The sequence below is a fragment of the Eptesicus fuscus genome, chromosome 3, assembly GCF_027574615.1.
Source record: "Eptesicus fuscus isolate TK198812 chromosome 3, DD_ASM_mEF_20220401, whole genome shotgun sequence".
Classification (NCBI taxonomy): Eukaryota; Metazoa; Chordata; class Mammalia; order Chiroptera; family Vespertilionidae; genus Eptesicus; species Eptesicus fuscus.
In genome coordinates, this window is record NC_072475.1 from 22,049,836 (window position 1) to 22,066,026 (window position 16,191).

At 50.7% G+C, this 16,191-nt stretch overlaps 1 long non-coding RNA gene across 1 annotated transcript in view; it reads right to left on the bottom strand.

The window, feature by feature from the left end:
* Positions 1-15,959, bottom strand: part of LOC129147722 (uncharacterized) — a 33,708-nt gene extending 17,749 nt beyond the window's left edge. The window contains exons 1-2 of the long non-coding RNA XR_008554992.1: positions 15,896-15,959; positions 13,650-13,718 (exon numbers count right to left, since the gene is read on the bottom strand). This is a non-coding gene — a long non-coding RNA (uncharacterized LOC129147722). The remainder of the gene's footprint in view (positions 1-13,649; positions 13,719-15,895) is intronic.
* Between the last annotated feature and the right edge of the window lie 232 nt (positions 15,960-16,191).

The following is a 16,191-nucleotide window of genomic DNA, read 5'->3' on the forward strand; positions in this document are numbered from 1 at the left end:
AGAAAAAAAAAGGAAAATCTGTTGAAATTTTGGATATTCACTAGCCACTCTATTTTGAAACCAGTGTCTCTTCAGAATATTCTCTAACATCAAGGGAAATTTAAGTGTAATCTATTTTCTGCTCTTTTACCTTGGGATTAGAGTTTGAGTTAGAGTGTTTCTTTTCAAGGCACGTGATAAGTCCTAATCAGACTTTGGGCAAAACAAATGGAGACAGTGTCTAGGTGACGACCAGCACACATTCCTCTGACATTTCGGGGGACAGCAGCACCTCTAATGAATTTAGGTGCCAAGTTCACAGAACTGTAGACAAGACATGGAAGACCATGGTAAGGAAGGCACTGTTTAAAATTTTAAATTATCCTTATTTTGAAATTAGAACCACACAGATGGTTGTTTTAGAGTGGTTTGCCTTGGCTTTTAGATTAAATATTTGTAAAAGGGGAAATAAGTTTGTGTTTGCTCACCAAACTTCCATTGGCTCAGTTGGGAACTGTATAATAATTTGACTATGAAGTCATATATTGAAAATGGATTTCCAAATGGCACTTCTTGAAAACAATGGGTAAAAACCTCCAGCAGAACACTAATGCCAGGAGATGCTATAATAATTGGTAAAATACCTTGAATGATGCCCTGTAATGACTTGTAGAGCAAATAATCAAGTTCCTCTATTAATTTTTTTTTGGGGGGTCTCAAACAGTTGACAGATGTTAGAGAAACATATGCATCCTATTGTTTTCCTCATCTTTTAAAACTTTGGTGTAAATGTAAAAATAATGACTGTCACAAAAGCTGGCAGAAGAACCCTGGGATTTTATTTTACATTTTAAGAGGATATCCTAGATTTCTTAGGCTCTATCACATTTCAATTTCTGCCACCAATATTATGCTTGGGAGGTCTCATTATTGCAAAAATGACTATTGGGTTTCCTTGGAATTTATGTTCTATGAATCTTTCTAATTAACTCTTTTTTTTTTTTTGACAGTGCAACTATTAAAAGGTCTCTATATTATCAGGAAAGGGGAACCCAATGTTTTCTTTTAAACTGTATCTTTTTTGTTTTTGTTATAAGTACCTACAAATGGATTATTATTTCTTAGTTTGCCTTTCAACCTATTTCCTGACAGCTAATGTGAAATGTTATGAAATGTTGCTGATGCTTTTCTAAACCAGATTGCTGATAAAGCAACTTCTTTTATACACAACTTTTGGACTCTTAAAAAAGCACGCGAGCCCTAACCGGTTTGGCTCAGTGGATGGAGCGTCAGCCTGCGGACTGAAGGGTCCCAGGTTTGATTCCAGTCAAGGGCATGTACCTTGGTTGTGGGCACATCCCCAGTGGGGGGGGTGCAGGAGGCAGCTGATCGATGTTTCTAACTCTATCCCTCTCCCTTCCTCTCTGTAAAAAATCAATAAAATATATTTTTTAAAACACACACACACGAAACTATGAACAATGTCTGAGGATGACACCATTAAGAATCAATACCAGATAGGTTAAACACCTAACCCGCAGCCGGGCACAACAATTTCAAAAATACAACTAGAGGTCAGAACGGTCATCGTCCAGAACCACAGGAAAGCTGGCGGACTGAAATGCCCACAGCTGGGGAGAAGGAGAAGGCCACGGGGACAGTCGGGGGAGCCGCAAAAGCCTGAGGTATGGAGAAACGGACGGAGACACGAGCACGCGCGCCTGCGAGGAGGATGGAGCCGGAGAGGAAGGGGCGGCTGACGGCCTGGCCGGCGTTCACTGGCAGGAAGGAGATAAAGGCTCCGGATTGCGCTGAGCGCCGGCTCCGACTGCACTGAACCCCGTTCCGGGCGAAACCCTGGGAAGCCAGGCGCAGGCTGGGGGAATGAATCTGGGCTGTGGGGCGCAGGCACAGAGGAGCGGCGGAAGGCAGAGCTCCAGAGGCGCGCGCAGGAAGGGGCGCAAAGGACGGACTGTTGCCTGCGCCACTGAACTGCCCTAGCGGGAAGGAGACAAGGGCTCCGGACCGTGCTGAACCCCAGTTCCGACTGCACTGAACCCCAGTTCCGGGCGAAACCCTGGGAAGCCAGGCACATGCTGGGGGAATGAATTTGGCCTGTGGGGCAGAGGCACAGAGGAGCGGCGGCTCCAGAGGCGCACACGGGAGGGCGCGCAGAGGAGGGACTGTTGCCTGCGCCACTGAATGGCCCTGCTGGGAAGGAGACAAAGGCGCCAGACTGCGCTGAGACCCAGTTCCAACTACATTGAAACCCAGTTCCAGGCAGCGGGCGAAACTCCAGGGCGCGTTTCTCTCAGAGGTGTTTGCAAGGAATACAGAGGGACACAGACACAGGAGCCTCATGTCTCCTGCACAGCAACTCTTCCTATATAGACAAAGAGGGTCCTCATGGACAATTGGCCTGGAGGACAACTCCTCCTAGTGACACCAACAACAATCAAGACTTAACTGTAGATACTCACTCAGTTTCGCAACTGCGCCGCCCCCGCAGGCCGCCCGGCCCGGGGCACTGGGGACGCCGCGGCGGCAGCGGCGCCCGGAGCCCGGCGGCCGCCCAGCGCCCATCCCCGCCGCGAGGCCCCCAAGCGCCTGGTTCCGCGGGCCGCGCGCCCCCCACACCGGACGGAGGCCCGGGCGCCCTCTCCGTGCACCTCCCGGCGCCACTAGACCTCAGTAGAGTTGACTGAATTCAAGGGATTAAGAAGAACAAATTGGGGAATTCGAAAAAGATGACGGCGGAGGTGAAGGCTGATGTGTTGCCTCACATGGCAGTTTCGGAAATACAACTGGAACATGGACTAGTGAGGGTGGCGACTGCTGCTCGCGTCTCCCCAGACCGGGCGGCTGCTCCTCTCAGTCAGCACCGCAGCCGGGGCCATGGGCTCGTGGGCGCCGCAGCAGCTGCTGTGGCGGCGGCCGCGGACTCGGCGCAGCGGCTCTCTGTGAAGGAAGAGACCATCTTTCTGCAGGAGGGGCGCATCCGCGCCACCGACCTGGCCGAACTGCGCAGTGAGATCCTCGAGGCCCCAGAGACCGCCAACACCGATTTGGAGGATTCTTAGGAGTTCTCATCTTACATTCAAGCCCTTTAAGCCATTTTGACAGAGGAGAATCAAGAAGGAGGCTAAGTTAAACAAAGGAACTGCGAACTCCACCGCGCACAGCAATTTCAGGGGCACGAATGGAGGACAGAGCCTCTGCCATCCAGAACTACAGGAGAGATGGCTGAATGGTAGATTTATAGCTAAGAGGGAAGAGGAAACCAGCGAAATCGGAGGGGATGAGGTGTGGAGGCGCGTGGGTCTGGTTGGTGGCGGGGGAAAGGGGCTTTTGTACCAAACCTAGGGGAGATTAGCTCTCCATCACACTGAAATCCAGCTTCTGGGGACCCGTGGGAGACCCAGATGCCTGCGGGGAGAGGCGGGACTCTTGCGGAGGTGCCAAGCGCCCCTGGGTCTGGGGGAGGCCGCGCTCCCCTGGGTCCGAGTGAGGCCAGGGGTCAATAGATCCAGTTGAGGCCTCGCGCATCTAGGCCCGGGTGAGCCCAAGTGGCCCTGGGTCTGGGAGAGGCCAAACATCCCTGGGTCCAGGTGAGACCATGTGTCCCTGGATCGGGTGAGGCCTCGTGAACCTAGGCCCGGGTGAGCCCAAGTGGCCCTGGGTCTGGGAGAGGCCAAGCGTCCCTGGGTCCGGGTGAGACCATGTGTCCCTGGATCCGGGTGAGGCCTCGTGCACCTAGGTCCGGGTGAGCCCAAGTGGCCCTGGGTCTGGGAGAGGCCAAGCGTCCCTGGGTCCGGGTGAGACCATGCGTCCCTGGATCCGGATGAGGCCTCGTGCACCTAGGTCCGGGTGAGCCCAAGTGGCCCTGGGTCTGGGAGAGGCCAAGCGTCCCTGGGTCCGGGTGAGACCATGCGTCCCTGGATCCGGATGAGGCCTCGTGCACCTGGGCCCGGGTGAGCCCAAGTGGCCCTGGGTCTGGAAAAGACCAAGCGCCCCTGGGTCCAGGTGAGACCATGTGTCCCTGGATCCGGGTGAGGCCTCGTGCACCTAGGCCCGGGTGAGCCCAAGTGGCCCTGGGTCTGGGAGAGGCCAAGCGTCCCTGGGTCCGGGTGAGACCATGCGTCCCTGGATCCGGATGAGGCCTCGTGCACCTGGGCCCGGGTGAGCCCAAGTGGCCCTGGGTCTGGGAGAGGCCAAGTGTCCCTGGGTCCGGGTGAGACCATGTGTCCCTGGATCCGGGTGAGGCCTCGTGCACCTAGGCCCGGGTGAGCCCAAGTGGCCCTGGGTCTGGGAGAGGCCAAGCGTCCCTGGGTCCGGGTGCGACCATGCGTCCCTGGATCCGGATGAGGCCTCGTGCACCTAGGCTCGGGTGAGCCCAAGTGGCCCTGCGTCTGGGAGAGGCCAAGTGTCCCTGGGTCCGGGTGAGACCATGCGTCCCTGGATCCGGGTGAGGCCTCGTGCACCTAGGCCCGGGTGAGCCCAAGTGGCCCTGGGTCTAGGAGAGGCCAAGCGTCCCTGTGTCCGGGTGAGACCATGTGTCCCTGGATCCGGGTGAGGCCTCGTGCACCTAGGCCCGGGTGAGCCCAAGTGGCCCTGGGTCTGGGAGAGGCCAAGCGTCCCTGGGTCCGGGTGAGACCATGTGTCCCTGGATCCAGATGAGGCCTCGTGCACCTAGGCCCGGGTGAGCCCAAGTGGCCCTGGGTCTGGGAGAGGCCAAGCGTCCCTGGGTCCGGGTGCGACCATGTGTCCCTGGATCCGGATGAGGCCTCGTGCACCTAGGTCCGGGTGAGCCCAAGTGGCCCTGGGTCTGGGAGAGGCCAAGCGTCCCTGGGTCCGGGTGCGACCATGTGTCCCTGGATCCAGATGAGGCCTCGTGCACCTAGGTCCGGGTGAGCCCAAGTGGCCCTGGGTCTGGGAGAGGCCAAGCGTCCCTGTGTCCGGGTGAGACCATGTGTCCCTGGATCCGGGTGAGGCCTCGTGCACCTAGGCCCGGGTGAGCCCAAGTGGCCCTGGGTCTGGGAGAGGCCAAGCGTCCCTGGGTCCGCGTGAGACCATGTGTCCCAGGATCCGGGTGAGGCCTCGTGCACCTAGGCCCGGGTGAGCCCAAGTGGCCCTGGGTCTGGGAGAGGCCAAGCGTCCCTGGGTCCGGGTGAGACCATGCGTCCCTGGATCTGGGTGAGGCCTCGTGCACCTAGGCCCGGGTGAGCCCAAGTGGCCCTGGGTCTGGGAGAGGCCAAGCGTCCCTGGGTCCGGGTGCGACCATGTGTCCCTGGATCCTGATGAGGCCTCGTGCACCTAGGTCCGGGTGAGCCCAAGTGGCCCTGGGTCTGGGAGAGGCCAAGCGTCCCTGGGTCCGGGTGCGACCATGTGTCCCTGGATCCAGATGAGGCCTCGTGCACCTAGGTCCGGGTGAGCCCAAGTGGCCCTGGGTCTGGGAGAGGCCAAGCGTCCCTGGGTCCGGGTGAGACCATGTGTTCCTGGATCCAGATGAGGCCTCGTGCACCTAGGCCCGGGTGAGCCCAAGTGGCCCTGGGTCTGGGAGAGGCCAAGCGTCCCTGGGTCCGGGTGCGACCATGTGTCCCTGGATCCGGATGAGGCCTCGTGCACCTAGGCCCGGGTGAGCCCAAGTGGCCCTGGGTCTGGGAGAGGCCAAGCGTCCCTGTGTCTGGGTGAGACCATGTGTCCCTGGATCCGGGTGAGGCCTCGTGCACCTAGGCCCGAGTGAGCCCAAGTGGCCCTGGGTCTGGGAGAGGCCAAGCGTCCCTGGGTCCAGGTGCGACCATGTGTCCCTGGATCCAGATGAGGCCTCGTGCACCTAGGTCCGGGTGAGCCCAAGTGGCCCTGGGTCTGGGAGAGGCCAAGCGTCCCTGGGTCCGGGTGCGACCATGTGTCCCTGGATCCAGATGAGGCCTCGTGCACCTAGGCCCGGGTGAGCCCAAGTGGCCCTGGGTCTGGGAGAGGCCAAGTGTCCCTGGGTCCGGGTGAAGCCAGAGCCTGGGTCCGGGTGAGGCCGTGTGCCCCTGGATCCATCCGGGTGAGGCTGGGTCCCAGGCCCGGGTGAGACCACGCGCCCCTTGGGTATGGGTGAGGCCACGTGCCCCTTAGTCCGGGTGACGCCGTGCCCCTGGGTTCGGCCGAGACCAAACCAGAGGGAGTCGGACCTCCGTTACCGCCATTTGTCCACCATCCAGAGCTGGGGGGTCAGTGCTGACATGTACACATAAGGAACTACTGGACATTGAAATTGAGTCTCAAAAGAACTGTTGGTCCAGGGGGAAGCTCGCTACAGACTGATTCATTTGCCTGTCAGCATAACTATTATTGCTCGTCTCACATTCAGTGCTTATTAGTATATATCTAGTGACATATGATCTCGCTCATCTAGGGGAAATGATGAACAACATAGACTGAGGAACAAGAACAGAACCAGAAGCAAGGAGGCATCGATCGGACTATCGGGCCTCAGAGGGAGGATAGGGGAGGGGAGGGGGGGGGTGGGGGGAGGGGGAGAGTTCAACCAAAGGACCTGTATGCATGCATATAAGCCTATCCAACGGTTAAGTTCAACAGGGGATTGGGGCATGCGTGGGGAGGGGGGTGGGATGGGAATGGGGGGATGAGGACAAATATGTGACACCTTAATCAATAAAGAAATTTAAAAAAAAAAAAAAAAAAAAAAAAAAGAATCAATACCAGTGGTCATTAAAATGAGCCAAGCCTAAAGTAGTCACAAAAGTTTCCAAATAGTATATATCAGCAGGAGAATAGAAGTGCCTTAATTTTCAATCAGCAGATAACTTACCAAGGGCTTGCTATTCACAAGGATCAGGGAAGAATTGAAGAACATATGTCATTGCTTCTGAACATCTTAAAGTGGGACCTATAGAATATCTGCAAGAAACCTTCATAGAAAATGCAGATTGAAGGACCCAGATCTATTGGATCAGAACATCTAGAATGAAGCCTGGGAACCTGCACTGAGTAGCAATCATATGCATTATACTGCTAGAGTGATTCAACTAGGGGCTTACATTTTCTATGTGGAGAAACAGACTTGTGGGCAAATAATGCAAATTCTCTAAAGCCAGGCAGATGGACTGAGTTATTATAAAGTTACAAAACCTTTTGAAAGGGGGCAGAAACAGAGGACTTGATGATTTGCTCTACAAATCATTACAGGGCATCATTCAAGGTATTTACCAATTATTATAACATCTCCTGGCATTAGGGTTCTGCTGTAGGTTTTTACCCATTGTTTTCAAGAAATAGTTGGGGAACCAGCTAGTATTGTAAGAAATATTAATCATGCTCTGTTAACCATGATTGTTTTATTCTGATTAAAGAAGGCACATTCTACCCTGGCTGGAGCTAACCTGGAGATGCAGCCCTTCCTCCCCATTTGGAGCTGCCTGTTATCATGGAAAGATTAACAAAGATTTGTTACAGAAACCAGAATCTTCAGCCCTTTGAAGATCCCCAGCCCTTTTTGCACACCTGTAGGTCTTTTCAAACCTCCAGCCTGCTTACCTGTTAATTTTGGCACTCACTTTGGCTGTTTCCTCAGGTAACCTCAGCCCTTGCATATTATTAAGTCCTTTGAAGACTCCTAGTCCTTTGGTGCATCTCTGTAAACTGCCCTTTGGCCTACTTCCCCTTTGTACTTCTACCTATATAAGCAGCTGGCTTATGGTGGTCTGTAGAGCAGATTTTTGTGGATAACCTGCTGCTCTCCCATACTGCCAGCAATCCTATCTAATAAAAGAGTAATATGCAAATTGACCATCACTCCAACACACAATATGGCCGGCAGGGGAGGGCAGTTGTGGGTGACCAGGCCTGCAGGGGAGGACAGTTAGGGGTGACCAGGCCTGCAGGGGAGGGCAGTTAGGGGCAATCAGGCTGGCAAGGGAGCAGTTAGGTGTCAATCAGGCTGGCAGGGGTATAGTTAGGGGGTGATCAGGCAGGCAGGCAGGCGAGTGGATGGGAGCCAGCAGTCCTGGATTGTGAGAGGGATGTCCGACTGCCTGTTTTGGTGCAATCCCACCGGGATCGGGCCAAATGGGCAGTTGGACATCCCTCGAGGGGTTCCAGATTGGAGAGGGTTCAGGCTGGGCTGAGGGACACACATACACCCCTGTGCACAAATTTCATGCACCGGGCCTTTAGTATTGGAATAAACGCTCATATATGATTCAACCCTATCTCTGCTTTAATTGGCTTGAGTAGTGACAGGCAGCACGGACCCATTGTTTGTCCGGTTACACTTTTAGGACAGAATAACTCAAGAGGAGAAAAAAGAGCATCATGGGAGGGGTTTTTGTATAGCATTGTCCTCCATAAACCCCTCCCATGGTTCTATAATGAAAGGTGAGGCTTTATCCAGGTCTAAACAGGTTGTCACCATCAATATTAGGTGATGTCTGGGAAGTTGAATATTATAGGCCAAGGAACATAGTAGATGTCCAAAGTCATCTCAGACAAGGCACCTGCACTAACTCTGGTCCACACACTTCTCTCCTCTATCAGTGATATTATCAGCCTGCTGCCTCCAGCCTAACGCTTCATACAACCAGGATCTTCCCTCTTCAAGCCAAAACCCATGGAAGTAAGAGAGTGGGAGAATCGGGAAGGGAAAATCTTCTTATTGTGTGTAATTTAGGCTTGGGGTAGCATGGTGTAGGTGGACAGAGATCTGGTTTCCGATCCAGGAGTAACTGTGGGGTTATCGGTGCAATAATTCCTCAGGGCTGCAGCTTTGATCCTTCGCTGCATTTTAGCTCTGAGACTGATTTGATTTGGGAGCGTCAGTGTCTTATCTAATTAACTGCAAGGTTGTTTAGACAAGCAAAGTCTAGAATCTCACTGGCCTTAAGCCTCTCCTGTAATCTAGTCAGGAATTGAATGTCAGCATCAGTGTCCCCGTCTTTTGATGGCATGGTGGATAAGAGAATAAGCTTTTGAACCAGGTAATAAATGCACAGTGTCAGCCCCTGCTCTGTCACTCACTAGCTGTGTGACTTGGAGCAAAATTCCCCAAACCTCAGTTTCTTCATTGATTAAAGTGGAATAATAATAATACCTATTTCACTGTACTATTGAGAGTACTAAATAATATCTGTGAAATGTCAGCTTCAGGCCTGACATATATGAAGGGTCCCATAAGAGCAGTTACTACTATTGTTTAAAGCCACAGAATCAGATCATCATTCAGAAAGACCATGGAACCGAGCCCTTCCATTATGAACTTCTATCTTAGAGGAGTGCCATGAGAGAAGAGGAGGGGCCACCATTTATATCAATTGCAATTTTAAAAACATACTGTGTAATTCATTATAGTGACCTACCTCACACACTTGACATCTGGAGTGGATCATATTTTAACACGCCCTTCTCTATATGATACAATTATTTCCAGTAATTATCCTACCTAATAAAAGAGTAATATGCAAATTGACTGCACCTTCACTACACCCAAGCTACGCCCACCAGCCAATCAGGGTGAGTATGCAAATTAACCCAACCAAGATGGCGGATAATCTGCATACATAGGTGCCCTGAGTGGACCCCCTGTGACGGATCACAGGGAGCTGGGGTCCGCTCCGGCACCAGGCCCCCTGCGATCAATCGCAAGGAGATGGGGGTTGCTATGGTCTGGTGCTTTAGGCTTTAGGCATGGGAAGGAGCCTAACCTACGATCAGAGGTGCTGGGGGAAACCCCTTCCCAAGCCTAAAGCCTGGAGCAGAGGCTTTAGGCTTGGGGAAGTGCTGGGGGTTACCCCTTCCCAAGCCTAAAGCCTGGGGCGGAGGCTTTTGGCTTGAGAAGGGGCTGAGCTTGGGATCGGAGGGAAGGGGAAAATATCAATGGAAACATATCCTTAGGTGAGGATAAAAAGAAAAAGAAATTTCATATCCTATGAAAGACACATCTTGAAAATGCTTAAAGAAAGTTGTCATTTTTTCATGGTGAAGGGACTGGAGTCTGTGTTGATGAAAATACTTTGGTGGCTATGGTGACTGGCAGTGGCTGCAGCAGTGGGGTAATGGGGCTGGTGCCTTCCCCTGATCAGCCCGGTTGCCTCAAGCAAAGGGAGGCCAGACTGAGACTTAGGTCTGCTCCCAATGGGGAGTGGGTTTAAGCCATCCATAGGACATCCCCTGAGGGCTCCCAGTATGTGAGAGGGGGCAGGCTGGGCTGAGGGACCCCTCCCCAGTGCATAAATTTCGTGCACCGGGCCCCTAGTCCTATACAATAAAAGGCTAATATGCAAATTGTCCCCACAGGCAGGAGTTCAACCCACCGGGAGTTAGAGGTGCGCTGACCACCAGGGGGCAGCATGGAACATGGTGGGCATCAGCAATGCAGTGCTGGCAGTGGGCAGCAGTGGGCGGCAGTGGAGGCCCTGTGGCCCCAATGGGCCCCAACAATAGCAGGATGGTGGGATGATGGAGCAGTTGAGCAGGCGGTGCCAGGCCAAGGCGGGTGCGAAGGGACACCCTGGCAGGAGGCGGCAGCAGGCATCCAGGAGAAGGGAGGCCCCAGACAGCAGCCGGCAGCCGCTAGGGACCCTACCTGTATACAAATTTCGTGCACTGGGCCTCTAGTTACATAATAATCAGTGATAATCATTATCTTTTCTATTTTTTCTTTAGTATTAAAACAAATAATTAACAATTTGAAAGAAAGAGCCAATTGCAGCTTTAAAGACATGCAAATTCAGTAAAACTTTTCATGAATGAATTAAGACATGCACTATCAAACCCAAATATTATACCTTGCAGTTCACAGTTTACTTGTTTTAAATTTGAGATACAAAACCTCCAAGAGGTTACACAGAAATGACAGGATTAGTGGAATTCAGCATCTTTGCTTCTTTGTTTTTACAATCACCGAGAGGCTATTGTTTATTATCAAGCTACTATTTAAATGCAGGAAGAGGTGGTACCACTCGGCCTGGAGGCTAAACCTGCACCAGAACCAATGGCTCCAACTCTTACAAATGTTTGCAAACTTTCTCTAGAACAAACTTCTGTGGTTGAGTTCACAGATATTGCTGGGGGGGGGGGGGGGGGGGGGGAGGTAGGCCCATAGCATAATTACTTAACTTCCACACAGAACACAATATTAACTTGAGGATAAATAATTTTCAAAATAAAATACTATGCAGCTTACATATATAATATTAAAACACAACGGTAACTACAATAGTTCTCTAGAACTTAGACCAACAAGAGATTTTGGGGGGTGTCAATGTAAGAAATGTCCAAACCTGTAGAGAATTTCTATGAGTTCATTTGAGCCAAACTGACAATTGCCAGGAAGTAAAATCTCAACAGATTGAGAAAATGCTTCAGAGAGTGGCGTTTTTGCAGTTTTATTAGAATAAAAGGAGGGTGCATAAGGGGGTTATATAAAACCCTTTGATGGTAGATTAGGGGGGGTGGAAGAAAGCAAAGCGGGGGAAATCTCTGAGACTGGATAAAGAGTAAAATGGAGGGACACATACTTCTTTCACATGCTAACAATTAACATGCTCAGCACATAGAGATGGTATTTGGGCAACAACATAACGGCGAGGGGTTCCCTGTTCCATTGGGAGATTGTCCCCTGGATAAAGGGGATGATCCAAATGTAGGTTATCTTAGGTGCAAAAAGACCATAGACAGGCTCAGTGAAGGTAAAAATTGACCTTTGTCAAGGATGTACAGACCTAGGGCATGACTACTCGCCATGCGTGACTCACTTTTAGTTAGGAATTTTTAATGTCAGACCATCCTATGTGGTTACTGTAGCTCTCTGAGTTTGTAAGCCCACCATGCAGGCCTCCCCTGAGTTTGTCAGGTTTAGGGTGTGGCCCCTTTTTCCTCCACAGGGGAAAGAGTATTTTATCACCGGCATTGTTTAGAATTATTGGCACATGTGGATACTATAAAGTAGATTAACTTTTAGTTAGCTTTGTTATTGTTTTTAAATTCTCTACAGACAACACTCCCCGTATTGCCTGAGCCCAGGGAAGCTCTCTCTGCCCCCTGCTTGACAGACTGCTGACCAGTTGATTCCTTCATCTAGTTCCCAAGACCCACTGAATCCCCAGCACCCAGTGCAGCCCTTTCTACATAGCAGATGCTTAATAATTATTTGTTAAATTATGAATGCCAGAAACACTACATTTCCTCATGCTCATTATCTTAAAAATGCCCGAGGCCAAGTATCATTCTCTGCTTTTTACAATCAACCTTTGAGAAATTAAATAACCTGTTCAAAATCACAGCTCGTTAGTGGCAGAGCTGGGATTCGAACCCAGGGCTCCCTGGCTCCTGCATACTCAGCACGTGGCCGTGGACACAGCCTCTCCACTGTGCCATAATCTGCTGACACCTGACTACTGACTAAAATTCGTGATGGATAATTAAAGAGGTAACCTTTGTGGATACCACTCAAGTTTGTTTTCATCCTAAATGCAAGTTGGAAAAATTTTTGGCACTGGTGACTATTACATTCATTAGGAGCCTAAAACCCATCTGCAGCTCTATTGATATTCATCAGCCCTGCTAAATCATTTACACCACCAGGAAATTAGTCTAGAATGACACTCCCTTTCAGAGAAAAGAACCAGGAAAATCCAGAGAGGAAAATCGCTGAGCCCTGATGGGAGGCAGATAATGGCAGGTAACTGCTGCAGGCCCCACTGCCAGGAGGACCAGGGAGCCGCTGTCATCCGTAGGTTGCAGAAATAAAAACCCAGCCACGATGGGATTTCCATTCATATGGCAACACAATCCCGTGCCTGGCAAGTCACTGAGCCTGCACAGCCAACCATCTGTTTCAAAGCCTTCTGCATTTTCCCAGTGATGTAGCCATTTAATCTGCCCTTGGCAGGATTGAAAATAAAATTCAAGAGAGTCGCTGAGAAATGTGTGGCTCAGAGAAGCCCTGACTGGGATAAACTCACGCCTAGCACTGAAGGAAGCCACTCAGAGCCCCTCAGAGCCCCTGGCTTTTCTAATTAGGAGTTATCCCACACGCTGTCACCAGGTGGAGTCCCTAAAAAGGTGGTCTCTAAAAATAAGACTTTGTCAGTCTCTGGAAACAGCTGGCCTGAGACTGACCCAGGAGACCTCAAAAAGCTTCTGATTCAATGACACTCCCCCTGGCCCCTAGTGATGGAGAAAGGAAAAGAGATTTGAACCTTTTCTTGCTTTGTCTAGAAGTGGCATCAAGAAGGAAAAATCAACTTGAGTGCTTATCTTATCTCATCTCCTATTTGATGGCTCAAGAGTTAAGGAAACACCAGATTGAAAATTTAGAGCGTGATGTCTATTTTATAATTTCCACTCATCAAACAAACATCTTTTTTTTTAAATAAAAACTTAAAATAACCAATTGTTACAATGTCTACAAGTGTCAGTTATCAATACATTTCCTTGTATCAGAGCTCAAACCCACATGCCTTCTACATAATTATCTATAATAATAAAAGCGTAATATGCTAATTAGACCAGACGACCTTCCGGACGAAGCCGGGGCTGCAATGGAAGCCCGGGTCCTGGGTGCCAGAGGGAAGCCGGTGCCAGCAGCCTTCCGGAAGGAAGGCCTACTCTTGCATGAATTTCGTGCATCAGGCCTCTAGTAAATAAATAAAAAAATACTCAACCTTTTAAAAATTCTCTGAAGTCACTGGTCCCCAGATCCTGAAGAGCCATCCAGATGACCTTTAAAGGACCTTAAAAATTATATAGATACGGTTCAGTGAATTTGAGTTGAGGTCTGGGAAATTGTATTAGAAAAATACATAAACTAGGAGATTCTAATGATCAGTCAGGTTTCGGAACAATGTTAGAAAACAGCCCCCATAACATGATTTTATCTGCCTAAACCAAGGCTCTGAATTCCAGTTTGCTGAAGACAAATAAATAAGGCCCTTGGTGCATCGAATTAGGCTTTTGCCCTGAACCGATATTGCCCAACTTGCCTGGTTTACAAATTATGTAGGCATGGGTCTCAAACTTGACTACATCAGCATCACCTGGAGCTCTTTAAAAGGGCCCCCTGCCTGGGTTCTATATCCAGTGACTCTGATTTCACTGGTCTTGGATAAGGCCTGGGCATCTGGGGACTTAAAAGCTCCCCAGAACAGTTTGAGAACCATTTACCGAGGGAGCCGGGATGATTGCCCAGGCCTCAAGCTAGCCCCACTGAGTCGTACCATTAGGGCAGGACCAGGGCATCTGAGTTGTTAACATGCAAGAAGAGGCGGCTTTCTGGTCTGGGAGCCTGTGAATGAAAAGAACCTCACATTTCTTCTCCCCAGTAGCTTGTTGCCCTTCCCCGTCCCTGAAGTAGAGGAACAGTCCACATATTGCCCGAGCTGCGGCTGAGGCGGCTGCCGCTGGTCCAGCAGAGATGTCAGAGCGGTGAGGTCTGGGGCCAACTCCGAGGCCCCCTCCCTCCCTCCCTCTGCCACCCATCCACACACATGTGGATGTTTCTATAAATCACTTCTGATATGTGGTTCGCCTTCAGGAAGTGTTCTGACTGCTTACCCATGTAATGATGGAGCGGAGGAAAGGTCTAATTTTGGAATGACTGTGGCTGGGGCAGAGCCGTGTTCCCTGCAAGTCTGAATTTCCTCAGCTCGGCGGCTGCCGCTCCCCGCCCGCTCACCACAATTACGCAGGCAGTCTGAGGCACGCTATCCATCACAGCAAATTACTGGTGTGATCCACTCAAGAACAAGGTTGGACGGCCTTGCTGATGGCAGTCTTTGCAGAACCTTCTTGATAACCAAGAAAAGGCAAGCGGGGAGGAAGAGCCTAGCGGGTCAAGTCTGCTGAATCAATTAACAGGGTTTCTGCTTGACTTGCAGCCCGAGTGAGAGACAAGGGTTGTAAAAGCTCCTGATAGTTTTAGACCAGGGTGCGCGTGCTTGTCCCCTCGGTTTTATAGGTGCAGTGTAATCGGGAAAGGGAGTTAGTGTTTGTGGAGCACTTTGCTAGCTGCCATACTCGGTGCTAGGCCCATAATACACATCACTTCATGGAATCCGCTCAGCAGCCTGGTGAGGCATCATCATTCTCATTTTACCAATGGGGAAACTAAGGCTCAGTGTGTGCAGGATCACACAGGTAGGTAGAGGCACAGCAAGGTTTGAGCCCAGATATCACTCTTCCCAGTCTCGTAGGCCAGTTGAAAGCCCACAGACCTCGGATCCTTCTCCTCTGAGGTCAGCTGGAGGGCTGGCGAGACCAAGAGGGAATCAGTGCTGGGAGGCAGCCCCTGGGAGCTGGCACGTCCTAGTGAGGAAATGAATAATAGAGGAGATACTCATGAGGCCCCCAAAACATCTGTGACTAACCCTGCATCTGCTCAGGATTGGAGACCGTTTTATCATCCCGTGGCTCCGATGACCCTGTTCTGAGGACGTCTGGTGCAGACGCACTGAATGCCTACAAGTGACAGGAAGTGCATGGCTCCTGGTTAAATCTGCATTTCAGATGAACATTGAGCCATTTTTAATTATAAGAATGTCCCACGCAATTATTTGTTGTTCATCTGGAATTAGATTTAACTGGATGTCCTATATTTGTATTTGCTAAAACTGGCAACGGTCCCTATGTCTCCTCCCTGAGTGACCGAGTGGGTGTGGGAGAGGCCACTCTGGTGTCCAGAGCACTAGCCACGGGTTTGAGGCAGCAGGAACATTGCTCCTCAGTCATGCAAGGAGCAACTAGAAGTGTCTAGAGGTAAGAGAGTGCGGCTTCGAAGGGGGAAAGATTGGTTTTGGAAACAGGAGGAGAGTAATTATTAGAATTACATGACCTATAAATAGCCCTTGGAGCTCAGGGCATCACTTAATTATTTTTAGAATTCATGTTCAACTAACACTTCTTGAATATCTACCTTTACGATCTTCACAATGATCGTGTCACTTCATTTTCCCAAACATTCTCATTTGACACTTGAGGAAAATGCAGTCTCCCAGAGGAAAGCAATGCCCAAAGTGAACCAATTAGCAGTTGAACCCTGATGTCTGGTTCCAAGTCCCAGAATCCTCTGCAGTGCATGGCTGTCCCAGGATCCTCTGCGGTGCATGGCTGTCGGTAACATGGCCATGGCTGACCCCATCTCCCTGTCAGCGTTGTTTATAGCAAGCACAAGGCAGAGCTTGGCTCAGTCAGTAGAAATGGTGGTCACAT